At 33.6% G+C, this 26,898-nt stretch overlaps 1 protein-coding gene across 38 annotated transcripts in view; it reads right to left on the bottom strand.

Annotated features, from left to right (window-relative positions):
* Positions 1-26,898, bottom strand: part of PTPRD (protein tyrosine phosphatase receptor type D) — a 1,154,223-nt gene that overhangs the window by 596,321 nt on the left and 531,004 nt on the right. The window contains exon 7 of one of the 38 annotated variants that reach the window (XM_071425014.1): positions 11,416-11,457. The exons of the other annotated variants lie outside the window; for them this stretch is intronic. The gene's annotated coding sequence lies outside the window, so the exon portion shown is untranslated. The remainder of the gene's footprint in view (positions 1-11,415; positions 11,458-26,898) is intronic. 38 annotated transcript variants of the gene reach the window in all.

Raw genomic sequence — 26,898 nt, 5'->3', positions numbered from 1 at the left:
TAATTTTGAGATACAAAGAGTCATAAAACCTCCATGGATCTGAGACTTGATGTTGACAGAAGAAACATACACAAGGGTCTGGTATGTTTGTGTTTTTGCTCTAACACACAATACTCCACACTAGTATTTACTGGCATCTTTGTGGCAGCAAACCTTTCACTGGTAGTTCCTCCTACTCAACTTACTCTTTCTCAAAAGAAATTCCAGATATTTTTACAGCTACCACTTACATTTTTGTCTGGGGAAGAGTACTGCTGAAAGGAAAGACTTGCAATCCTATCATTAACTAGCCAGATAGAACTTATATATGATTAACTCCAAAATTACCATGATGTGAAGAAAAAAGTAGAATATATTTTAAACATATCACTTAAATTAGAAAATTGAGGACAAGGTATTAAATAGTCACTGCGATTATGTGGAAAGACATACAAGCATTTATAAACTGGAAGAATGAGATGTTTGGCCACTTGTTTGCAGCAAGTAGATAGAGGTAGAAACAGGAATTTGTATGAAACCCACTTCTTAATTATAAACCAATAGCCAAAATTTATTTTCCTTTTGATAAAACAATTTCAGATTTAGTGAAGCTCCCACTTCACAGATTGTAAAATTAGTTAACGATTGCAATTTAAAATTCTGTAAATAACAAGCAAAATCACAGCACATTGGAAAAAAATTGGTAAACTGTTTCCATCAGTTGAAGAAATTCTTTGTTAAAAGTACATTATAAAAATGTAAAAAAAGCCCCAAAAGAATGTCCACTATCTTCCTCTACTGCTAAATGCTTTGGATCTCTTCTCTGCAGGCAACTTGCTTTCTCTGAACAATATTTTCTACCTATCAATTCTTTTTGTCTCATTGCAGCTGGATAAGTTGTGATAGAAACATAGTATTGTGGGCAATAAAAAGATAAGAGAAAAAAATCAAAGGAGGCTTTCCTTTATTTTCTTCAACAGAATGAAGATATTTTGAGATTTATAACACCAGTTAAAAGCTAATGAATGCAGAAACTAAGGTTAACCTTCTCCCACCTGAAAATAATTCCAGACAACAAAAAACAAAGGTGGAAATTTTTGTCATAGTTTTATAAGGTTTTTCTGAATTATTTTGTTTCTTTAGGTGAGATGTTTCCTTCAGTTAGCTGCTATCACAACATATGTTTCTCGAATGTCAGGATAATGATTCAATGTTTTTACAAATGGGTTGTGTCTCAAGGACTTGAGTTATTACTATGACTAAAACAATATAACTACTTTCCTCATAACTTCATAGCAAACTCTATTTTGAAGTCATTAAGCAATTATGTTCAGTTTAACACTGAACTTTAGGTTATGTTTCAGAAGAACAGTAGGTCATCTTAACTGAGATGAATATACATCTGGACAAGACATACAAGACTCTTTGCACAATTTGTGACATTATTCTTGTTGCTTGAGAGCTCTGAGACAAGAAGGTTCCCAGGAGGTGGCTAGAAATTCACTCCATGTCAAAATTGTAACATCTCTATAGAAGAGTGACATTTATGAATAAGGAACATAGACTGGTTTGGTTTGAAACTGGCATATAATTTTAAATTAATACTGTGATTTTTTCATCTACATAGCTTATATTTACTTCTCTGAGAGTAATTTTCAAAAAGTAGTTTATATAAGTATGGAGGCTTTTATGCCTCATTGAATGAAAGGAAATGGAACTTTGGTCACTTATTAGTTTAAGTGATCTGCCAGCTCAAGATTTCTGAGATGAATAAATAGGCCTGTATGGTATCGTGTACTGCTGCACTGGATATTTCAGGTAACTTAATAAGTCAGCTGTGTGTATACATATCTACCTAATGTTTCTACATTAATCATACGGTGTTTATAAAATAGTTTGATAAATGATTGCATAAAATTGTCATTGCAATGTTCCAGGCAGATTTTACTGACAACATTCTAGATCATTGCCCTGAAAAGCAGCCCTGAATTTTTAGTTACTACTATCCGAACTCTGCAGAAAGAATTCAGCCTCAAAATTATGTTTATTGTGTCCACTTGAGTTGAACAAATGTAAATAAAAATAGAATCAGGTATGTAACTTACCTAGTACAGTATTTTTTTTGGTTATAGAAACCTGTAGAAGAGGTACAGTTTCTAAGTCATGAGAAGCATTGAAGAACCCCCAAACTCTGGAAAAAACCCAAGCAGGAATACTGGTAGCAAACAGCCAAGTATGATTGATGAAGATATGTGTCTTTACGGAACATGAAAAACTGAATCTAGAAGGAAACATCCTTTATAATTAAATGTATTTATCTTTTAGGGATGGGAGATGCTATCTGTGTGCAGTTCTGATGCAAACATGAAAACAATGTGCCATAAACTTCTAAAATATGTGTTCTACAAGGTTCAACCACAGCATTTTTTCCATAGAAGACAATGAATCCTACAAGGTTATCATGAGTCAGAATTGTGAGAAAAAAAACCCAAACCAAAAAGCCCCAAACAAATAAACAAACAAACAAACAAAAAAACCCCCAAACAACAAGAACAAAAAAAACCCAACAACAACTGATATTTGCTGAACCTCAAATTTAAAGGATGTATTAATCTTTGATAAAGTTATTCTAGACAGAGTTATCATCCTTCAAGTTACTTTGCCCAAGAGGGATCCCATGTGACTTCATCTACTATATCAAAATACTGGAACAAAAAGAAAATTTCAAGAAGTTTCATGAGCCTTCTAGGATAAGAAAAGAAGTTACTGACACAATTTATTTTTGTCACTTAATCAGTAATTATGGTAAAATAAGAGGAAAATTTTCCTTCCTGCCCCTCAAAGAAGTTCCTCCTCCAGATTTTGAATAACTTTAATTTCAAAATGTTTCAGAGATAAGTAAAATTAATGCCAGGAGTATGAGATCAAAAGTAGAAATTTATTATTGTATGATTTCAGAATTTTAGAAAGCAAATCAATAAATGTATGTATTTCTATTTATACAATAAATGTATAAATTTCCTAACAGTATGATAATACAGTGTTAGAATGAAAAATATAATCTCTTCCATTCCTTAGGTTTAAATTGGTTTAATTTTATTAATTCATTCTGAATTAATGACTCAAGGATTTCTAGAAATGGCAGTATATAGAATATTTAATGGACTCTTCTGTATAAAGTTCTAAGGAAAAGACTCAAGTTTTGCAATGGACTACTTAACTTTTATTCTGCTGTATTAATATATCTTCACGAGAATGAGAGAGGATGGAACATCAAAAAGCACTATATTGCCTGCCTGGAGAGTCAGTAAAGGATGATCCTAATACTGATCTTGAAGCATGTCCTCTCCTCTTTCAGCTAACTAGATCTACTTACTAGAAGATTGAGAAAGAAATCTGTAAAGCAGAAAAAGACTATACCATGGAACACTTATCAACAATACATTCATTTGACCACTGAGATGTCTTGCTGATTGTTTGGTTAATAATATGTATGTGTCAATTTATAATCTACCTGGTAGGTGGATGCTTTCTAAATTATAGGACATCATATCTTTTCTAAATTATAGGGTATTATATACTGCAGAAAAATGCAAATAAAATATTTGAGACAAATTTGACTGATGACAGAGACATTTTACATGTTTTATGAGAGAATGAAGAATTTTATATAATAATAACTATTTTAAAATATTTCAGAATTATAAAGAATCTTTTCACAAGTTTAGGTACTCAAAGCAACTTCTCATGTCAAAATAACATGAAAATAAGGTTTAAGTAGAAAATGGAAACTGTTCTTTATAAGTAGTTCCAGCAGAAAATGTAAAATGTTCCAATATTTCTATTCACATTAAATGTTAACAATTCTACCCAACATTAACAGCCATGTTAAAAATAAAGTAGCTTTGAAAAGAGAGAGACTGCAAGGCTGAAAAATATGTAGAATTAAACAAATGCCTTCCAGTGTCTGAGCCTACAAGAAAGATGGAGAGAGACTATTCACAAGAACATGAAGTGACTGGAGAAGGAGGAATGGCTTTAAACTGGAAGTGACTATGTTTAAATTACATATTAGGAAGAAGCTCTTCACTACGAGGGTGAGGCAATGGAGCAGGTTACTCAGTAGGATTGCGAATGTCCCATCCCTGAAAGTGTACAAGGTCAGGTTGGATAGGGCCCTGAGTAACCTGGCTTAGTGAGAGGTGTCCCTGCTCATGGCAGGGGGCTGGAGTGAGATGACCTTGAAAGATCACTTTCAGTCCAAATCACTCTGTGTTTACTATGAAAATCTGGCCAACATCATGTTGGCTCCGTCAACAACTTCATACATTGCAGAAAGCATTGCCATCAACTCAGCCAAGGGCTTATTAAGAATTGTAGTGCCTCAGGTACACTAAATGAGAGATCATTGCCTGTAATACTAGCTAAATAATTTGCAAACAAATATGAAAGCACAGAGCTGCATTAATAAGAAATGTTATATTTTTTACTGTTCCACAACAGTGGGAAAATATATGAGCATTTCCTGTGATTTCTAGTCTGAATGATATTAACTACTTGAAGAACAAATAGCATTCACCATGGGATTGTTGTAATAGGACAAGGGATCTTGGATTTAAAATAATAGAGCCTCAATTTAGATTAAATGTAAGAAAGAGGGTTCTTACAATAATGGTGATAAAACACCCAAACAAATTGCCCAGTGGAAAGGTTGTAATGTCCCATCCCTGGAAACCCAGAAGATCAGACTGGATGGTAGTTTGAGCAATTTTATGTGGTTGAAGATGTCCTGCTCATGGTGAAGGTGGTGGTCTAGATGACCTCTAAATGTCTCTTCCAACCCAAACCACTTACTGATTCTGGGAATAAAGTCTATTCTATGATTCTCTGAATAAGCACTTCATGAGTTGCAATACAGTATCAAGTGTTCTGAAATCAGCAGAAAATTCCAACTGACTGTGCAAATTGATTAAACTCCACAGAGACAAGACTGTATTTGACTTCCAACACTTTTGAGGAGAGAAAGACTTACAGCCTGATATTCTTAGATGACAAAATACAATTACCTGTATTTTGTCATCTGAGAATAAATTATCAGTCTCCTAATTACCTAATTACACTGACCTGCTAAAAAAATAAGAAATGTTCATGTGAGGCAAGGAAATATCCCAAACAATTTAACTGTCACACTCTACATATTTACACTCTACATCTAATAATTGCTGAGTATGTACAAATTTATTTTTCAGAATTTTTTAAATGCTTCTGAGAGGCTCCACCAAAGAATGTTAAAATCCAGAATCCAACAGGACAATTCTGTCAGATTCTAAACCTCCAGTTTTGTATAATATGTAGGTATACAGACCAAGGTGGGAACTTTGTCCTAAGGTCAAAAATAATATCTTAAACATGTAATTTCTTGAGAAGCATTTTTTTTTTCAAATTATCCTGTTAAAAATATCAGTCACATAAATATAAAAGAGAATGGCCTAGGGTTTTGCAAAGCCAAAAAAAAATCTGGATTTGAAAAGCACTAACTGACTGATACAGTGTTTCAAAATACATAGTAGCTGTTTAAAAAATTATCAGTTTTCTTGCCAGATATAATTATTTCTGACCTGCATCCTATGCTGTTAAATGATCCTGCATAAATTAGTATATTTTTCCTAGGGAAGTTGAAAAAAACCCCAACAAAATCCTTCACTGATCTTGTTCTTTTCTATTTTCATTTTGGAAACATGATATGTCTTCCTACTGTCAGTTTACTATGGCAATATATAATCATCCGACAAATCTTGAAATTTGTATCAATAATTCTCGGTACAAATCTCACAAAAAGGCTCTTGGGAGGTTACTCTAGACACACCTTTTGACAACTTTTGACGAGAGATATCCACTGTTAATTCTTAGTGATGTTTACAAGTTCCTGTCCTTGTCATAACTTGGGGCTTTGGATGCTTGTTCTGTTAATTGTTAAATTGAAAAGAGCATAAAAGGGTAATATTTTTCTCTGTTGGACATTTTCAACCTCTCTCAAATATTAATCTCTATAGACCATTTTATATAACAATGAAAGGTCAAATTCAGAACTTTTCCTTTATTACCCAGATAAATGAACAGTAAAAGACCAAGCCAACCATATAACAAAGGCATAAGAAAAGCTTAAAAAAAAGCAAAACCAAATACAAACTACAACCCCCCACCCTGCACTATGATTCATGGGTTCTATATTCTTATTAGTGCTCTAGATAGTAATTTTCCATAAGAAATAGGACCATCTGAGCTTTGGAGAAGTACTGAAATTCAACTACCTATTTGAAGGTGACAATCTGTGATGCACAGTAATATATCCTCCCAATCATGGAATCCATCAGACTTCTGGTGTTTTGTTTTTTTTTTGTTTTGTTTTGTTTTTTTTTTTTTTTTTTTGTGTTTTGTTGTTGTTGTTGTTGTTGTTGTTTGTTTGTTTTTTGTTTGTTTGGTTTTTTTTTTTATTATTTTGGTTTTTTGGGTTTTTTTGTGGTTTTTTTTTTCTTTTTTTCGTTTGTTTTTGGTTTTGGTTGGTTTTTTGGTTTTGGTTGGGGTTTTTTTTTGTGAATAAGGTCATTTTCAAATAGTAGGAAGTCTGAAAGGACTGGTTGGCAGCTAATGAATTTCACATTGAAGATGAAATGCCAGATGCCTTTGGCTGCAGATGCAGCTTAGATTACTGCTGTGTGCGCAGTCACTTGGGTAACATCGGTACAGTGCTCCAACCCAAAGAGCTACCAAACAGTAATTTGCATACCTTGTCTGGAGTCAAAATAAGGTTGGTACTAACTTTGGAAGAGGCTAGTACACCTTCAGAGGTCAGTACCTCTCCATGAAAAACAAATGGGAAGACAGATGGCTCCTGTGATGACTTTAAAAATACCATTCAACATTATGGTGCATTATTATGATTCTCTGCCCTTCTTACAAAGATCAGACTATCTCTCAGAATAATAAATATATAACTGAGGGTGTTTTGAAGGCCACTTCTCATCTAGAAAGAACTCACAATTTATGAACTCAAGGTAATTGTATGAATTTTTATGAATAAGAGTGGAAACTAATGCACATCTTTGTTTTTCTCTAGTTTACCTTTATTACTTTAGAGAGATTTTATCTATTTTAATTTTACATGCCCAATTTGTCTTCTTTTGGTAAATAAGTATTTTCTTGTCTTCTGTGTCAAATGTGTCAAATGTGTCAAATATTAAAGTTTAGTTAATTTAAAAATAAGTTAAATGTATGTACAACCTAATATTGTGATCTTGAACTTTTCAGTCAGACACACTAAAGTGCTATGAAAAAAGAACAAATCTATTAGACAAAAAAATCTAGCAGGAAAAGATTTAATGCTAATTACAAGATAAATTTTAAAATATATCTATATCTACATCTACATCTATATATATAATTCCTGATTTTTTTCCAGAAATTTCAATTTAACATAAAAAGTCATGATTTTCAGATTAATGAATTGTCTGAAGGCTTTTAATGTAAAAAATCTCAAGACCATTGGTTTCCTTATTATTTCATAGACAATTTTAGTTTGAACTGATAAAATAGTAGACATTATTAACTGGGTTAATGCAACCAAATATACATTAATGTCTGTGTCACTCATCATAACAGTCATATAAGTCTATAAAGTTTAGATTCTTGTTGGTGTGCAGGCAACATGATTTTGGCTGTTGCCACTTTGATTATGTAATCAGAAAATTCCATATTTACTCTGATTTAAAACAAGTACATCAGTATTAAGTGTACTAACATGGCACAATTTTAATTGAAGTAATATTTTCTCATATAATACCTGTATTTTTAGTACTCATTTTCCCAGTGTTCATGGTGCTTGGTGATACTCTAGAAGACCCTGTAATATACTGAAAAAACTCCTAGTGTAATATAACAGCAGAATATTTAGAATTTTATTTATTCAGAGCATAATGAATTGCCTTTAAAACATTTGGTTTCATTTTTCAGTAGCACATCCCCCTGTACTTCAACAGAAATAATCATGCTTTATATAGGTGAATCAAACAGAAAGTTTTCATTATTTTGTAACAGAGAAATTTGAAACAGGAGGAAATCTATGTTCAATATAGTAATTTACATAGACGGGACAGGTAGTAACAGTAGAGCAAGAGGTTTCAGGACAGAAAGATGCATTAAAATTTCTAAATGTACTGAACCACAAGATTGATGTGAAATGGTCTATTTGTCAAGTGGAAGATGAAACGGCTGGAGATCTGTTCTTTCTGATACCACCTGCCAACTGCCTCAAGGTTTGTTACAGGGGAGAGGAACTGAAAGAATACAACAAATCACAGATAAAGGCTCTTCCCCTTAGCATTTGTAATTGATGTATTAGATGCATTTCAAGTATTGTGATGGAGATTTTTCAAGAGTCCTGGTACTGGGTGACAATGGGATGTTTGGTAATCTCTCTATATTGAACAGAAAACATCTGGATGCAGCAACATATGGACTGCAGCTTCAGTGAAATAATTTAATGCATGCTTCCCACCATTAGGTCCATATGTGCGTGGTTCCCTTTAATGTTATCCTCAAGTATGGCAAAGAGAGCTCTAAGCATTTTCTCTTTTCTTGATGTTTCTGCAGTCTTGCAGCTATCTACGTGTTTATGATATGGGGATACTTCAAATTCCCAGAATGTTCAGAAATCACCTGAAGCAACAGCAGCTGACAGAAGTTGAAAATACCCACTTAAAAATTGTTTAAGAAGATTACAAATTTGATTCCTGTTCTGAATCTAAAAAAGGTTTGAACAAAAATGTGATCTAGTACTGCTATATGAAGTTATCCACAATTAAGCAGAGAAGACTTGCAGTAAAAAAAAAAAAAAAATTTGGGTGTTGGTTTGTGGGGGTTTTATTCCCTAAGAATATAAGATACACTGCATATGAAGTATGCAGCAAATACACAAAACCAAGACGCCTATGTGGGATTTGAATATATTGATAGTTCACTTAGAATTATTAGAGGTTTGGCAGACCACTTTTACCTCTCACCCTGCAGATTTACATCAGTTACTACATAAAATGAAAAACAAGTTCAGACAACTATGTTAGGTACTATTTTTGGGGGTTACCCTATGTCTTTTTTTGGTGTTTTTCATGTGCATGTGTGTGGGAAAGATAAAGCAAGTTTGAAAACAGGAAGAACGATATACAGTTTTTTTATTTTCATATTAGTTGGAAAAAAAATAACTTGAAAGCTGTGGAAAGACTATTTTTTGCTCTAAGAAAAGGAGCAGGAGCAAATCAAAGCAGGAAGTCAGTCAAACACAAAGATAAGGCACCTGCTTTGACTTTGGAGAATTATAACCCTCCTAGATCACACAGAACCAGCAGCCAGGGCCCAGTGATTATTTACATCCTCAGACATCTCATGGAAGGTCAGGATTCAAAATTTGACAAGAGGAAGATGCCTATATCCAATTGGACTTTCTGAAGTAGCCTCAAATCTGACTAACTGGTATTGGTGGGGAAGGGAAGGGAAGGGAAGGGAAGGGAAGGGAAGGGAAGGGAAGGGAAGGGAAGGGAAGGGAAGGGAAGGGAAGGGAAGGGAATAACAGAGTATTATATCAACAGAAGGCATAAATAGCACAGCATCTTGATTCGCTAATGGAGATATTTTAGAAGCAGTGTGAAATACAAAGCAGAAGGAGTTGGCAAAACTCTTTTATTAAACTGAGGAGTAGGAGACCTTAATAGACAGATTAAGGTCTGTTTACTATGTCTATTTACTATCACAATTGAAGGTAATGAAAAAGGAGACAGTTTTAAAAACAAGGTAGACTATTCAGAGTATGGTGTGTTGAACCTATCATTAAAAATTTTTTGAAAAAATTCTGGACAGGAAGACCTCAATATAGAACTGCATCAGTTATGAGAAGACAAAATGGATTTGAGAGTTAGCAGGGAAAAGTTAGTAGTTGAAAGTGTAGGAATAAGATCCTAATTTTTTTAATGACACATTTATAGGTCAAAAAGAAAAAAAAATATGAGAAGAAACACCTTTATTGGATTAATATGTTTCTTCTAAAGAATGACTAGGAAGCAGGGCTAGGTAAGATTGCACTTTTTAAAAAATTATTCTTGACAGTAATACGAATTATGAGAAATTTCAAGTATCTGCATAAAGACTTCCTTCCCCAGTTTCCAAGACTGAACCTTTAAGTTCCCACTCCCCTAATTTTTTTTCAAGGTCTCTGAAGGGATGCATTAAGTTTACCAAAGTTAATTCCAAAGTGGAATACTTTTCTAGAGCAGAAGATGAATTGTAGATATAATTATTGCATACTCTGGAAAAAATAAAGTATTTGTAATTAATGGGCAATGGTATCGCAATTAATGGAAAAGTATCACAGTAAACACAGTAATTTTTCCTCAAAGAAGAAAATACGTATACTGTATCCCTAATATTATGATTTTTGCTCCATGTTGGTTTATGTTCAGTTTTGGGGGCTCAAGACCTATGTGGGCTGGCCTTGGCCCCTGTGTCCTTTTAGCTTGCCTTCACTAGTGTCTAGTGGCCAAGTTCCCATTGCTGAACATGCTGGTGCTGCAGCGCTGTCAGTGCTGAATGTGAGCAAGGGCAGAGGCTCTCAGAGAGTCCCAGTGTGACAACAATGGACACTTACAGAGAGGGAGCTTGGGAAGGGTGACCATATACCATATACCTTACTTTAACTGGAAAACCACTAAAGCAAAATACATTGAGACATTGAAATGTATAAAACAAGATCTGCCCTCTCAGCTTCAGCAGTGAAAATGTAGAGACTTAACAGCTATCCAAAACTATATACCATCTCTCTTTCAAGGAGCCTGAAGTCACAACCTGGGATGAAACCAAAGTGGAGAAAAGGTTACAGGTACTCCTGAGTTTTCTTGAACAAAAAGCTTCATTCTATTATTTATGAGGCTTCACTGCATTATTATGGACTGTAAAGTGTGAGCACTGCTGTAAATGGACTAATAAATATATGCTTTATTTTGATTAGTTTGTTAAGGCCTTAATTGGGCTAACAATTGTTTCCTATTTATGGAATACACTTCCTTTTGGCCATTTTTATAGTTATGATATAATACATACTTTTATAGTTATGATATAATAAACACATTCATTCTTTGTGTGCACTTGCACAAATTAATGTGCACTTTAATGCAGAGTTAAAAGCTTTTCTTGACAGATGAGTAGAAATACAAAATGGTTGAGTTCATTATATTTTTGGTACAGAAATTAATCATTGCATTAATGGAATCTGACATTGTTATATACTAGGCAGTCACTTCTATCTCTCTTATCTGTTGAACATGAAGGAGTCATAACAAAATAATCTCAAAGGAAAGTATATTTTTAAACATATTTTTCTGCATTACTTACACGAATGTGGATTTGTGATTTAAAGATTCCTAGAGAAGAAGGCTGTAATTACAAAATATTACAGGTGATTAGGTTTTTAAAAAAATCAGGGAGCAGCTTGCATGCTCTTTTCTACTAATGAGGATAATTATCCACCAACATATCATGGAAAAATAATCTGGAATATATTTGAAGAAATACTATAAAAGAGAATCAAATGGTCTAATTTGGATTTTTAGTACTAAAGTTGAACTACAGGTTATCAGATATAAGGAACACAACTGAAAAAAACACTATTGTTTTCTTAAGAGGGAATGACAGTCTAATGGTCTTCCAGTGGACATTATTTCATTAATATAGATTTAATACATAAATTTCTTTTTTTTTTCTTCCACTCCATGACTAGTTCTGCTTATGGAAGATTCAGAATATTTGTTTTTCTTTTTACTTCATTAAAATTTTACCACCCTCATAAATTCATAGTTCAATGTATTGTTTCATTATTATTACAAATCAGAGAAATATAAAAAAGTAAAACAAGATCTTCTGTTCTTATATCTTATATCCTATTTTGTCCAGTTTCTCCTCACAATAGGTGCAAACTGCCATTGAATGACTTGGCAATAGCTGGAAACTTCTAAATTAAAGAAGAAAAAAAAAGTACAGTAACATCATGTGTATTATGCCTTAAAGCCTGCAGGAACCAGTTTGTTCAATAGCTGATTTCTTTCAAAGAGGTTTTTAGTGCCTTCCTGGAGGTCAGTCTAGACTTAGAGCTGCAGTATGTACCTGTACTTTAACTTATCCCTTCATCTCTCCCATCTAAACATGTGAATAACACCTGAAATAAAGCAACTTTCTGATGAAATAATGCTGAAATTGTATTTTATACAATTATTTGATTAAAATTAAAAAAAACCCGTAAATGTTAAAATTGAAATAAGAGTACATATAAGCCTTCTGAAATGTAGAGAAATCTATCTACCAAAATGACCTGAACTATCCTGTATGGGACTGCTTCAGTGTAGTCATAGTGTCTCACCTCAGCATGGAAAAAGGGAAGAGCGAAATGGTCTATGTCATAGTAAAAAGACCATTATTGCACTTCCAGACCTTTGCTTTGTTACTTGAACTAACATTGAACAAAGAATTTCAAAGTTACTTTTACATTAAGTTAAACCAGAATCTAGAACCAGCAGAGAAATTCCTGGGCAAGTAAGTTCAATCACTTTCAACACTGCAACTGTTGTGCAACTCTTTTCTCAGCAGCCCCCAATTTGCTACTTATTCTCTCTGAATACTTTTCCTCTTTTGGCCATAAACTTGTTTTCTAGATGGAAGTGTTCATGGCCAATGCACACACATTGGTACTTTGGCAGAGGCTGCCATTTCACTCCTTGTGTGCTCTTGCATTCATGGGTCTATTTACAGACAACAGTAATTTCAATTTCGACTTTGATTTGTGAGAACAAATTTTTTCAGATCCTTTCTGTAAGTTGTATTATCTAATATAGAGTGATTCAAATGTTTCCAAATTTGTTTCATATTTCTTAAAAAGAATAGAATTTTCATACCAGATTATGTGAGTTCTTAGTATTTTTATGAACTTTTTGTTCTTTTCCTTTCCATCATATCTATGTTTACAAAACCTGAACAGGCAATGACAGGTTTTTGGAGCTAGTACTAAAATACATGATCCTGCCCTTTGAACTATGAAATTGCATTCTATTTGTTTTACTCTGGACCTTTTGAGAGTCATGTTCTTCCAGGTAGCTTAGTAATTTTGCATTTCAGAGCAATTTGGTGCCATTTGTCTACAGAAGTTCCTCAATTGTCTTATCATTCTTGGATTAACATCAATCAACATAAATGTCAAAATTGATTGTTAAATAAAGACTACGGTTTAAACTAGTCTTAGGAGAAAGTAGAATTTTGTGCTATCTGAGCTAGTAATCTGAATATACACCTAGGTTCTTGCAATAAGTACTCAATAAACTTGATAAAAACTAAATAAAAACCTCTACATGGAAGTTTGGAATGCCTGATATTTATTACAAGAAAAAAAAGAAAAGAAAAGAAAAGAAAAGAAAAGAAAAGAAAAGAAAAGAAAAGAAAAGAAAAGAAAAGAAAAGAAAAGAAAAGAAAAGAAAAGAAAAGAGAAAAGAAAAGAAAAGAAAAGAAAAAAGAAAAGAAAAGAGAAAAGAAAAAGCAGCATGCAACTGGATACAATGTACAGAGATATGCTTTCTCTATAAACAGCTTCTGAAGTAGTGATCAGTCTGTCTAACTGAATTCTGGCAAACACATTGGAGGGAGGGGTTTTTTTTCCACAGGAAAATCTGACATTTTAGTGAGCCTCTGACTTCTACTCTCTACTATATTTCTTAGCAGTGAACATGTATCTAAGGAAGGGATATCTTCCAACCCAGTAAATGGATACAGCTCTAATCAGTGCATTATTTTACAAAACTAAAAAAAAACCCAAACCCCAGTTATGTAGCTGTGGAAATGGACAATACCACACCTTTTGAGAATGTGTGTGTTTCTTCTGTGAACAGCATTACCAGTGACAACTATTCCATATACTTACACTGGCTAAGAAGTTACTTAATTTCAGTGAAAAAAAAAGGCAGGCTAGTGCTTAATATGTAAATGTGAAGTTTCATAATGCAGATGTGCAGCACTTGTAGTGAACCCTGTAGATATGCCCATCTCCAATGCTAGGTACTCAACTCTAAACTACTTAACCAATATGTTTAGTGCTAATAAAAAGCAATATCTATGCTTTGCTTTAAGTTTAGTTGAGTCGATTTTTGAATACATACACATATTCATGTTTATTTCCAGTTCTTTGGAACTGAAAAAGAGAAGCTAGACACAATTGTCGTGGAGGAACAAAGAGGAAACCATAAAGAAAATTATTAACTGAAATGAAAATTTTGAATGGTAAATAGTAAATAGTTTACTTGCTCCCTAAGTTTCTGTTTCAATTATTTAAAAAAGAAATTATCTATTCCTTACTAAGTAAAGCACAATATTTCAATATAGCCCAAGAAGAGATACTTAAGACTACACTTAGGAAAAAACCTCCAAACACAAAGGAGTTATGGGATGAAAGGTGTAGCGACTGATTTTTTCTTTTGCTTTTTCATTAGTGTTGACCCTTAACAAAAATATAATTAAAAATTCTGGTTCTTATATTGCTTTCTACCACTAATAGACAGTTCCTCACCTACTAGGCAATCTTTAGATATTTATGATTTTTTCTTCCATGCTTCTTTAAAGGAGTTTCAGAAAGACAAAAGATCATTGTTCAAAACCATAATTTCGTATTCTGCTTTATAGAAGACTTTAAAGGTTACTGAATTCTAAATAGATTGCTTATTAGTACTTATTAAAAAAATTACAATTTGGCAATTTTTAATACATAGGCCAAAGGGGTAATGAGGTAGAAAGAAAATAAAGAGAGCAGTATGAAAAATCTTTAAAATTTGGCTAATCATTTAAACAACATGAAAGTTATGTTGAATTAGAATGCTTACACTAGCTGGAAAATGAAGTCCTCAGCTGCTATAGCTTCATTTATGGATGCTGCTTCATCAAGGAGACTAAAAGAATTGTTTTGTTTATTAGTAGAATTCTGCTTCTAGAGTTGGTTTTAGTTATCATTTAGGCAAAGGTTGCTGTGACTCTTTTAAAAAATAAATGTTTTATTGTTTTTATAAAATAACATGAGGGAAACCAGTTGTAGGGCTTATTATCATCTCCTTTGCAAGGGGAGAGAACCCTTTCCAACAGAGAACACTGCAATGTATTAGAGAGTGACACATAATCTAATCATATATGGACTGACGAAGCACAAAGATTTTTAATTAACACAGTGGTTACAGTGTGGAGAAGTTATATAGACTATAATAAAGAATCAGGAGTAGGTCCAAGCAACAGTTCTGAAAAATGCAGGTGTTTTACATTTTTAGTGAGAAATATTAATTTGACTCACTCTTTCCTTTGCAATAGCCCAACATCTGTGAGAACAGATTTTAAAAGTGTTTTTCTTGACTGAAAATTCCAAATCGGGCAGAATCTTTATATATCTAGTATGAAAACAGAAAGTTGTTCTAGCTTTGCATATATTTTTACTGCTCCAAAGGGTAGACACACAAAACTGAAATGTGGTTTTCCCTGATGGCAGATGCTAGCAATCATACTGATTAAAAACTTCCACCTCATAATTTCTTATCTAGCTTTATATTCCAAATTATATCAGCATTTTTGTATTTTGCTTTGTTCTAAAAGATGCTCTCCATTAATCAAGACAGTACTAAAAATAATGTCATTGCAATGGAGAAATCTTTGAGTGTGCTGAACCTTTTCCTAGCCAACTGTGTGGCGTTTGTAACAGATACACAGCTAATGCAAGAAAACCAGAATGGTGTTCTTAAAGGAGTGCAAGATGTTGGACCATATGTTCATAGACGTGCGATGTGCCTCGTCATGTAGGTCATTTTGTTGCCAGGAACACTGTCATAACACAAAGACAATATGAACCAGAAAAAATGTGATTTACTAAAGGATACTGAGAGACAGAAACATTTCTTAAATCTCTAATATTTAACTGGCAGTTGGAACTCCAGTATTTTGACCTATAATAAAAAATTGTGGTAGAACTACTTGGAAAGAAGTTGTTTCAAGTGTGGTTAAATGTGCAGATAATTGTGTACCAGTCATCTATTTTTATTTACAGAAACCAGTCATCTTTGTTCATACTGTGTAAAATCCTGTTGCTTATTTTTGGGTGTCTGCATTCAGCTGTGTGCAAGGTAGTAAGAACATATGCATAGCTGTAAGAGAAAAAATGTCCTGTTTCAGGGGTCCTATTAAAGATTATCAACATGCGATTATCAAAATATTAAACAATTAATGAAAATTGAAAGAAGTATTTTATGAAACATTCTGTCAATGTAAGTTCCTTCCTCAAAAAATTCTCGTCCCTCTTTTTGCTTCCTCTTTCACTAAAATACTTAACTCCCTTCATGTGGGAAATACATCCCAAATTTCTTTAAATGTGTAACCTTAAAATGCTGTAGCTATATGCTTAAAAAGAGAAATAAAAAAAAAGAACAAAAGCAAAACCCAAAAATCCCATTAACTCCCTCTATAAGTGGTCCTCTGAAGGTACATATATATAGCATCACATATATCTATTAATTATAGGGATAAAATAAGTTAATTAGATATAGGGATAAAATGAGTTCATTAGCTTAGTTAGTTAGATTAGATTAGATTTATGTCTATCTTTAGATTTTTATTTAGTTGTGTCATATTTCTAGAACAAGAATTGTACTAATAGGAAGTAATTTTTTTTGCACTAAGAAAAAAAAAACCAAGAAAAATTAAAAAAAGATAATCCTAACAGTTTTTACAGAATATATCATAATCCAATGTAACAGTTAAAAAAAAAAAAAGGAGGAAGGAAACACAGCCAAATAAAAACTGTTTTAAAGGTGTTGTGGGACTGCTCTTTTCGGACAGAATTATCAGAAACATTTCTGGGTAAATGCTTTGTACTCCCTGAGGACAAAATTATTTTCTGCATATTTACATGTGCACACATTTTACTGCTGACTCTGAAAATTAAGCTAGAGTTATCTGCAAAAGTAGAATGCATAACACCTATACCATCCTGAAAATATTCAAGACTGTCTGCATAGCAACAACAGGAAATTCATAACATTTTAAAATAACATTTATGAAGAGAAGCTGTTCTGAGAACAGCTAAATGGTTCCGTACTTGCAGAACTATTTCTGATACTTAATTTTACAGATGCTCTTTTTTTTTTTTGGTTTAACTGACAAAAAAACCCCATCAACTTAGGTGTGATGGCTTGATATAGTTCTAGTCTTTTTCTAATAATTCAGCAAGCTACAATACATAACAATAACCAAGATTTAAAAAACAAAGGACTGCTTATGAAAAAATAGTGTAATTTTATTTATTTATGGCTTTTGTAGTGATGAAGAATATCTCAATTATAAAATTATTATGAATATGACAAAAGAATATTATATATTATTATAATAAATGAAAGCCACATATAACTATTACATAACTTTTCAATATATTTTTGTCAGTGAAAAATACAGTTCCCTTGATATAACTTAATTTTTAAGTGTGTTCTTTTCAATTCTAGCAGGGTATTTTCTGAGAAAATACTTCATCTGTATTTTTACTTTAACCGATGTGATAATTAGTAAGATGAAAAAGTCACAGTGAAAAAATAGTATCTATGCATGAAAAAGAATACATTTATTGTTTAAAGCTGGATAAATTCTACATTTAATCAAAGTTTATGTCATAGTACATAAAACAATAACTCTAATTCTAATTCCCCTAAAATCCAGAAAAACAATAATTTAAAGGAATGCAAAAAGCATATCTGTAAGATTTTTCAATACAGAATAAAATTTTCTGAAAGTTGCTAGAGCATGAGTATCCCTGTGTATTTACAGATGAAGACGTTTCTACTCATTTCCACATTGCCATCTCAGATAAATGTATTCCTGATGCACACAGTCACAGTTCAGAATTTTGTTGTTTTTCTCTCAAACTGCCTCATGAAGATTACCATTTTTATTGAAAAGAATCAGAGTTTTTGCATAAATTAATAACAAAGTTTTTGAAAGTTTCCTCTACTTAGAGGGGAAGAATGATGACAGCATTTCTGACAGTAGCTTGACTAGCAATCAATTCACAAGAGAGTTAGATGACTTTAGAAAGTGATTTTTGACTTCAAGGTCATTTTAGCTGTCATGATGGTTGAACAAGCTGTCTTACTACTTTGACCAATGACTTCCTAAGCTGCAGGTCAAAGTTTGAATTTCAAGGCTTGGACAGAAACAGTTGCAGTTCTCCCCTTTTCATACACTTGACCCTGCAAAGATACTTCTGTTTTGTGCAAAAGGGGTTCCCAGGAAACTAAATGCATTCTTTGTATTTAGCAAGAGATATTTTAAGCTACTTGAGACACCAGTCTATGGAATTTAATACCTATCAATAACTGACCCAACCACAGCAGTGTTCAAAGCCAGGCTTTATAAGTCCTTGAGCAATCTGGATTAGTGTGAGGTATCCCTGTCCATGAATGCGAGGCTGGAGCTAGAACCTTTCCAACCCATTAACAAACTATGATTATGATTAAATAAGACCTTTCAGGTGATAAAAGAGCAATGACTATTTAGGCCTATACATGGTGACTTTGTCTAATACAAAATTTCTATGTCATCAATGAACAGACAAATTTAAATCTGGTGGTCATGGTAACACGATACTTAATAAAACCTAATTCTAATAGTTGATTGTTTTCAAATAAGTATGAGATCATTAAAATTCACTAGAAAGCCTTGTTTAGCTTCTCCTAAGCAAATCCCTTATGGAAGGCATTTAAGTAAAAATGACCTGTCAAATGAAAGATATATTTGTGGTGGTTTCAGACTTTAAATCCAAATAAACATTACATACATTACCTCTACAATAAAAGTAAAACCTGATCCTCAGATAGAAATTACATGATAAAATGACTGTAACTTTATTCCCTGCTTAACACTATTTTATTCTTTTCCAGCCTAGGGTATCAGGAGATGGCTAGTTAATGACATTGCTTCACTTAGCACTGGTCTTGAAAAAGAATGTCACATATTCTAATGCATAAAAAAGTGCTTCTTGGTTTTACTGTCCCCTTGCTTGCTGATTTATCAATAACAGACATAAGTTGATTAAAGGTAGACAAATTTTAGCTCAGTCTTTGGATTTGAAATAAAATATAAAAGGACTGATGCACTGATCCTTGTATTGTGATACTTGCTCCTTCTACTTCTCTGGGACAGAACTGAAAACAAACAAGGACATTAACAAGCAATGTAAAGACCCGTAGAATGCAACAGATAGGGGGAACATGGGTGAAAACAAATCTGGCAACTCCCCAACCACTATTTAAAAAATATCAAACAGGTTTCCTGAACCCCCAATAAGGAAGATTTCTCAAAGATGTGTGTGTGTTGTTTAACTGATTATGCTCCATACAGGTAATGATAATTATAATGGGTACTCAAGCATGCTATCATTCATTTCCATTCCTTTTTTTGTAAATCTGCTGTGCAGCTACAGAACAACAAACTCAGATCAGCCATTATATGGGAACAGATATAAATGATTTTCTCAAAGGGCTGACTTATCCTATCTTTGAAAGAGTTGGAAGAGTTTATGGATTGGTGTACAATATAACTGGCAGGTGAAGAGACTGAAGCTATTGAAGAGTGAATTATCAAGTCAAGAAGTACTCTCCTGTCTAGTCACACACACTTCCTGCAACTGAATCAAAAAAAGAATAGTGGCTGCTCATTTAGGCATAACTAAATGGTGTTACATATAAAGATGCTACCATTTTATGGGTAATTTACAGAGAGGACCAATACAGAGAGACTAAATGTCATTACTGTGAGATTTAAGGCTTTGGAAACAGGCTTTGATTTATATGGTCTTAGGTATTATGGCCAAAGAAGTTTTTCTTAGAACAATCTGCCTTCAGCTTTAACTGTTCTTATTTCTCTGCACTGAATGTTATTTTTTTCCTTAGAGTGAATCAGCAGTAATAGTATAGTGATATCCATACTTTTCAAAAGCCGTTAGCTCATACTTTGGTATCGTATGAACAACATTTCAGGTCCTTTAAGAAAAAAATAGTAATACTATGAGGTTATATTTTGTCTTCTAGAAAGAGGAAAGACGGTGACTTCTTAAGGACAAGGGTTAAGGAGTATCTTCTAAAATTTGTCAATGCAATGGGAACATTGTCAAAATTTCTATTCCCATGGTTTTTGTTCTTTGCTCTGTTGGTGCTGACATGTTTTTTTAATGACTTGTTCAAACTAATACAGTAAGGAAGAAGTCCAGAGGGCTGTCTATATGTCTGATAGCAGTCACTTGGTCTAGACAAATCAGCAATTTATGATAATATATAAGAATTACTACTGTTTTCCAACTTGATATAGAGTGAAACAATAACTTGCAGAACTGGGAACTCAAGTTTCAGAACATATGACAGCTACTTTTTTTTTCAAGGGTCAGTTATAAACACAGTCCTTTATGTGTACTACATAAATAATTGTGGTAGTTTGACAGGAAATATGTTTTCTGAGGTGCTGTCGTCAGGCTAATTGGTGCTCAGATTTTAATATTGGCACTTAATGTGGCCATTGAGACATTAGACCTGCTTCTGAGAACACGGGGTTAAAAGCAGGGCTCTTTTCTTGAGAGGTTCTCTTGGGGTTTTCGGCAGGAAAGAGTTCGGGTCTCTCTCCCGGCCTAGTGGCTGGCTAGGCGGGGCGAGGGGAAAAGCCATGTGGCCGGGAGCAGGAGGGAGGTGAAGGCCTTTGCAGGATGGAAGGGTGGAAGAGAGAGAGAGAGAGAGAGAGAGAGAGAGAAAGAGAGAGAGAGACACCGGGAGCCATCGGGCAGCCTCTCCTGGGAGACAGAGAGAGAAAGAGAGAGAGAGAGAGCCAGTGCCTGCTGGGACTGTTACCTTGAAACTTGATAAACATGGGCCTGTGCAGGCAGCACGGCTGAAGGAGAAGGGGGGGGGGGGGGTGCAGCTGGCTGCCTGTAAGAGCTTTTAACCCCTTTTCAGAGAATAAAAACTTTACAGAACATTAACCTTTCCCAGAAAAGAGATAGAGTGGAAGATGAAGAAAGAAATAGGCAAGTGTGAGCAAAGTCTAGGCAAGTGAGAGATGTTAGAAGAATAGAGAACTCGGGTAGAAGAGATGATGGAGTAGCTTATGCTGGACTCTTTTTGTGTAGCCATGGACAGAGCCATGTTGGTACCCCTTGGCCTCAGGGGTGAAAAATATGGGGGGGACAGAGATCCCAAAGTTGAGACTGTGCTTTTTTGGAGTGGGATGAAGCATCTTTGAAAGTCAACCCTAGAAGCAGCTCTGGTCCGTGTTCAGTGGTGAGAGCACTGGACATGAAAAGAAGACGTCACCATTGGCACAAGAAAGACTCCTTCTCTTCTTGATGAACTGAGGATTGGGTATTCTGAAGAGTAGTGCTGGACCGAAAGTCAATGACTTGGAAGATATATTGTATTGGGAATTTGGTAGAGAGGAGGAAGAGATGTATTTGTGAAGTTTTCATTTTCCTTGTGTGTTTCTTTTTTTTTTCCTTTGCTTTGTAGTTTAGTTATTAATTTTTTTTTCCTAAGTGAGAGCCTGCTTTGCTCATTCCTGGCACATCTCACAGCAGAAACCAGGGAGAGGGTATTCTCATGGGGGCACTGGCATTGTGCCAGTGTCAAACCATGAGAATAATACAGAAATATAATAAAATTTCTGAATCTTTATAAAAATTGCATATACAAAATAGTCTTTCTATTAATATATTTTACTAATAGGTGCAACTTTATTAATTAAAAGTATAAGTTTACATTCAACGCAGCCAGGAGAAATACATTTCACTGCTTCTGCAGTAGTTCTTGATGTTATCACTCTTCAAAAATTCTAAAATTTATTAAACATAAAAAATTCAATGAATCTAAACATAAAAGCATCATAACATAAAGCAGTTATGAAACTGACTTATCCAAAAGATAAGAAGTATATTAAGAACTGGTTTCAGCAGTATTTCCACAATCACTAAAGTAATGTAAGGAAAATAAGATGTCATAGCCAAATTTTGCTATTTGATTCTCAGAGTTTTATAGTATCTGAATTGGTGCACCAAATAACTTTGTCCAATTGTGTAGTATAGTTTCTCCTTTACTAAAACAAAACAATTTATAAGCCCATGGCTTCTAAATTTCAACTGAAATATAAAATTCTAGTTGAACTAGTTCAGTTGTGTAGATAAAATTTTGTAGTTATCTGAGGAAGATATTGGCTTAGTCTTCAGATTTCCATGACTAGCATGGCAAAGTGCATTCTCCTCATTTATAAATAGCAAAACAGCATGTTATGTACAGGTGTACCTATTCTACATACTTGAACAATCTGTCCACTCTGGGCCGGAAAGAGAGTGCAACATGACTGACTCCCTATCACTGTAAGGCCGCTCAGATTTTGTAAACAATGTCTTCAAAAGGCCTCACTGCACTACGAGCAATTACCTGTGACAATACTCATTGAGGAATAAATTTAATTTACAATCCATCCACCAACAGTGCTATTAAGGATAAGGAGAAATTCGTAACACCTGGAGTCCCATCAAAATAAAAGAAGGCTCCTGTTAAAGTACAAATTTTTATATTTTTCCCTTTGCAATATTCTCATCACCCTGCCTGTATACTTGTACTATATTTTAATAGGTTGCTGTCAAATAAACTCAATGAGATTAAGTAACACATTGGAAAAACAATTTGGTGCATTTTTTCACTCAAATTCAACAAATGTAAGGTGTATAGAAGCACCGGTATGTTGCTCAGATAAATTAAGGATTCTCCCAAAGTAGAGGTTAGTAGCACAAATCAATAAAATTGAAATATGCCTTCTGTTCCTCTTTCAGCACTACAATATTTTTAATTCAGGGAGCATTTACCTTACAGATTTTAAGCCCTAAACAGAGCTGCAGAATAAGTTGAGAATATAAGAATGTTAAACATCACGTTTTCAGAAGAGGAAAAATCAAACTAATATATATTTATCTTGAGATATGCTGTAGACCAAATAATTTCAAAGAAAATTGTACCATTTTTTCATGAATTCAAAAAGGGACGTACATTTTAACTGCTTTTTCAAATTATCAGAATATAAATCCTTTTTACTGTCTTAATACTTTCCTTCAGATTCTAAAATTCTAAAAAGGTGGAATGGAAAAAATATGAAAAAAAGAATCCTGTGCAGCTGAGATTTTAATTTGTACTAATGACCAGAAAAGCTATTTTAGATGCAGTTATAGTAGTAAATACGTATACAGCTGAGTCTTTCTACGAAGAAATAAAAAAATGCACATACACATTATAAAAATACATCTACAGTGCATGTACTTTAGTGACACAGTGATCAAACAAGCAGAACAGGGACTCATTTTAACTTGAAAACAAAACTACTTTGAAAATAATAAAATAATTTATTTTAGATAGAGAGGATTATTAGTCAAGTTTTGGAAATGTCACCAGTGTATTAGTCAACAGACTGCTTCCTCTGCCATATACATTTTGGGAATTTCTGAATATGGTTGTGGTGTACTAACGACAGTACAGCTCCACTGAACTCATATTGTCAAAAAGACATTAGAAAAGATAAAGAATTTTTAAGTAGTAATAACAATAATAGTCACAAAACCAGCTATGTTTGTGAAACAAAGTGTTTCCAAAGATTAAGAAACAGATATTAAGCATCTAAATGAGCAACAAAAGAAAATATATGTAATGCACATTTATGTTTTAAAGATGACACTCCTTGGTTTGGCAGACAGATATTTTATCCTGTCTTTCCCATCAGCCTTTCTAATACTAATTTTAAGCTAATTTTTTTTTCTTTTGGAAATTTCTAGTATATTCAGTCTTAGTGAGGTCTTCCTTTGTTTCTTCTTCTTCTTCTTCTTCTTCTTCTTCTTCTTCTTCTTCTTCTTTTTCTCAATTTAAGTCTCCACTCTCTATTATGTGCATTTATGTTTCAATTTGAGGTGTCTTTTTTTCTCCTTTAATGTTATCCTGGGCCTTCTAAAAACGCTAGAAAGACCAGCTGTATGTGTTTTTTTTGACTCTGGTTTGATGCAAAACTAAATTAGACTCTACTTAGACAAAGGTTAAAATAAAATAAAATGCAAGAATTAAATTCTCAAAGATAAATCTCCAAACATGTAGCAGAAAAACGACATGTAACAGAGTCCAAAAAAGAAAAACAATAAAGAAAAAAATACAATTATTTCTTAAAAATGCTTTAACATTCTCATTAAAAAAATGTGAAACCAAATTTGTTTTGACTGAACCAGTCTGTATTGGATGAAGGTATCAAGGTTTTGGTGTTTTCGGAGTCATTTCCACCAATCCAGCTTAAGTAATTCCAAAGACAGAAGAAGTAGTCTTGCTGAGGGAAACTATACAAGACAGAAAACTTCTGAGTTAGAGGTTATCTCATAGAAAACAATTATACATGAAGTTGGAACATTGATTAAAGCCTGTGTCCTTTCAAAAGTGTCTAGGTATGTTTTAGAAAGAAATACATTTGTCAGGACTGGCATATCATACATGTAAATCAGCTTTCACTGCAGTTGGACCACGTCTACTAGCTCCATTACTGACCAATTACAAACAAAATGCAGGACAGGCCCTTGAAAATAGTTACTGATAACCTAGAAAAGATAGTGAAAACAGACATTGGGGCAAGCAGAAAGACAACTGGAACATGAGAAACCTAATTTCATGGAACTCCAGAATTGTTAGATTTGGAAGAGGCCTCTGGAGATCATCCAGTCCAATGCCCCTGAGAGGGCAGCACCACCTAGAGCAAGTGACACAGGAATATATTTAGGTTAGTTTTTAATTTTTCCAGAAAAGGAGGGAGACTCCACAATCTTCCTGGGCACCCTGTGCCAGTGCTCTGCCATAATAATATAAAGTTCTTCCTTGTGTTAAGTAGAGAATTGTTGTGTTTTATTTATGGCTTTTGCTCCTCTTTCTGTCACTAGGCTACACTGAAAAGTCTCTGGCACCATCCTCCTAACACCTGCTCTTGAGATATTCATATGTTTTGATGAGATTCCCTTCCCAGTCATCTCTGCTGGATCCTCTCCAGTCGTTCCTTATTTTTCTTGTACCAAGGGGCCCAGAACCAAATACAGTACTCCAAATGTGGCTTTTTCTAAGTGCTTATGACTGTGGATATCTTATTTTCCAAGAGAATCCTAATTTCATCCGGAATATGAAAAGACATTCCAGTTTTTCCTTCATCAATGTTTGACTACTGTGAATTGCAGTAAATCATTACACTTCTCACATCCATAAATTATTTTCTTAAGAAAATTGGTCATTTTTGACAGTTTGGTGTGATATGAGAAAAATAAAGGAAATAAATATTGATTCCAGTTCTAATAAAAGCTTCGATTTTGAATTTTTTGAGTGAGGATGAAATTGAAATGTTAAAATTTTCAGAATGGCTACAGCTTTCCACTAATTTAAATATCTAATAGGTCTGACAACAAATATTCCTCTCTTTAAGTCTTGATGGGAAATATAAACAGTTTTTTAATAGCTCAGTAAAATCACTGGGTTTAATTCTGAAGTCTAACTTGATGAACTCAAATTGGTTATTGATGTTTTTTGAATGAATCCATAATTTTCCATTACTTAAAAGACAATCCAAATTTTCCATGATGGCAACAAATTTTTATAGAAGCTGAAAAGTTTCTTATACAGATTCAAACTTCATTTTATTCATTTAAGCAAACTACAATGAGAGGCAGGGGAAGAAAAAAAAAAAGCTAAACAACTGTAGATTTCAAGTCTTGAAATCATCAACAAAATCCCAATTTTTGGAGAAAGAGTAGTACAAGCAAGTTACATTTATAAAAAAAATGTCTTTCTCTGGCTTTTAATTATATTCACATTCTAGTTTCCTATTAAAAAAATAAAAGTCAGTTTATGAAGGCAAGAGATAACATTCCTGAAAAAGTCTAGTTGAGCAGCTAGAACCAGTATATTTGGTTAAGTACTTCATATTTTATTTGTTTTCTCTAAAAGCTGGTGTATTTTATGTTAAAGGAACAGGAGTATCATTTGTGTATATTCCTGAGAAATACCTGGATCCTGCATTGTTTATTCCTTTTTTTCTCAAACTCTTTTATAGGATTATGCAGGTGTAGAAGTGCAGACCATCAGTTCACAGTGCCTAGGAGAAATCAGCAAAAATTTCCCTTTGGGTGCAGGTATTAGAAGGAACTTGAAAGAATACAGAAGGATGTTCTACGGTTGAAAGAAAACTGTATATCAAGGGCCAGAGTTTTATTGTAGCATGAGTCTTACAAAACTGACAATGGGTACAGTGCAGTAACACCATTCAGTTGAAAATTGCATGTCTGTGTTGATATCAAAAGGATGACATCAGACCATAACACTGTCTGGATGAATCCCTAACAGAATTATTTTTGAGTGCTGCCATTGTGCAGTGTCAATCTCTGGTAATGGATTTTTTTCCTCTGGTTAATCTAGCATGAATTTATTAATGTTTCAGGTCTTATTGAAAAATAAGAGTTTCTTGTCTTGGTAGGTACAAATGGAATTTTGATAATTAATCCTAAAATCATATATTGGTTGGAAGTCTGAAATGCTATAAAATAGTACTTTTTTAAATTATAAAAAGTAAAGATCAAAAAGTCTGTGTGGTGGGTACTTACTAATGTAAGTCAAGGCAAAAACCTAGATTGTGATTGGTTGTGAGAGGAATGCCTAACCAGACCATGTAAATTTTTTCAGTCATTGCCTTCTTTTTTCCAAGGGAAGAGTATGGCAGATA

Source organism: Agelaius tricolor, unplaced genomic scaffold (genome assembly GCF_023055355.1).
Source record: "Agelaius tricolor isolate 1412-34295 unplaced genomic scaffold, bAgeTri1.0.p SCAF_4, whole genome shotgun sequence".
NCBI classification, from domain to species: domain Eukaryota; kingdom Metazoa; phylum Chordata; class Aves; order Passeriformes; family Icteridae; genus Agelaius; species Agelaius tricolor.
Note: the sequence above shows the minus strand (reverse complement) of the source record. Positions and strands in the feature narration are given on the sequence as shown.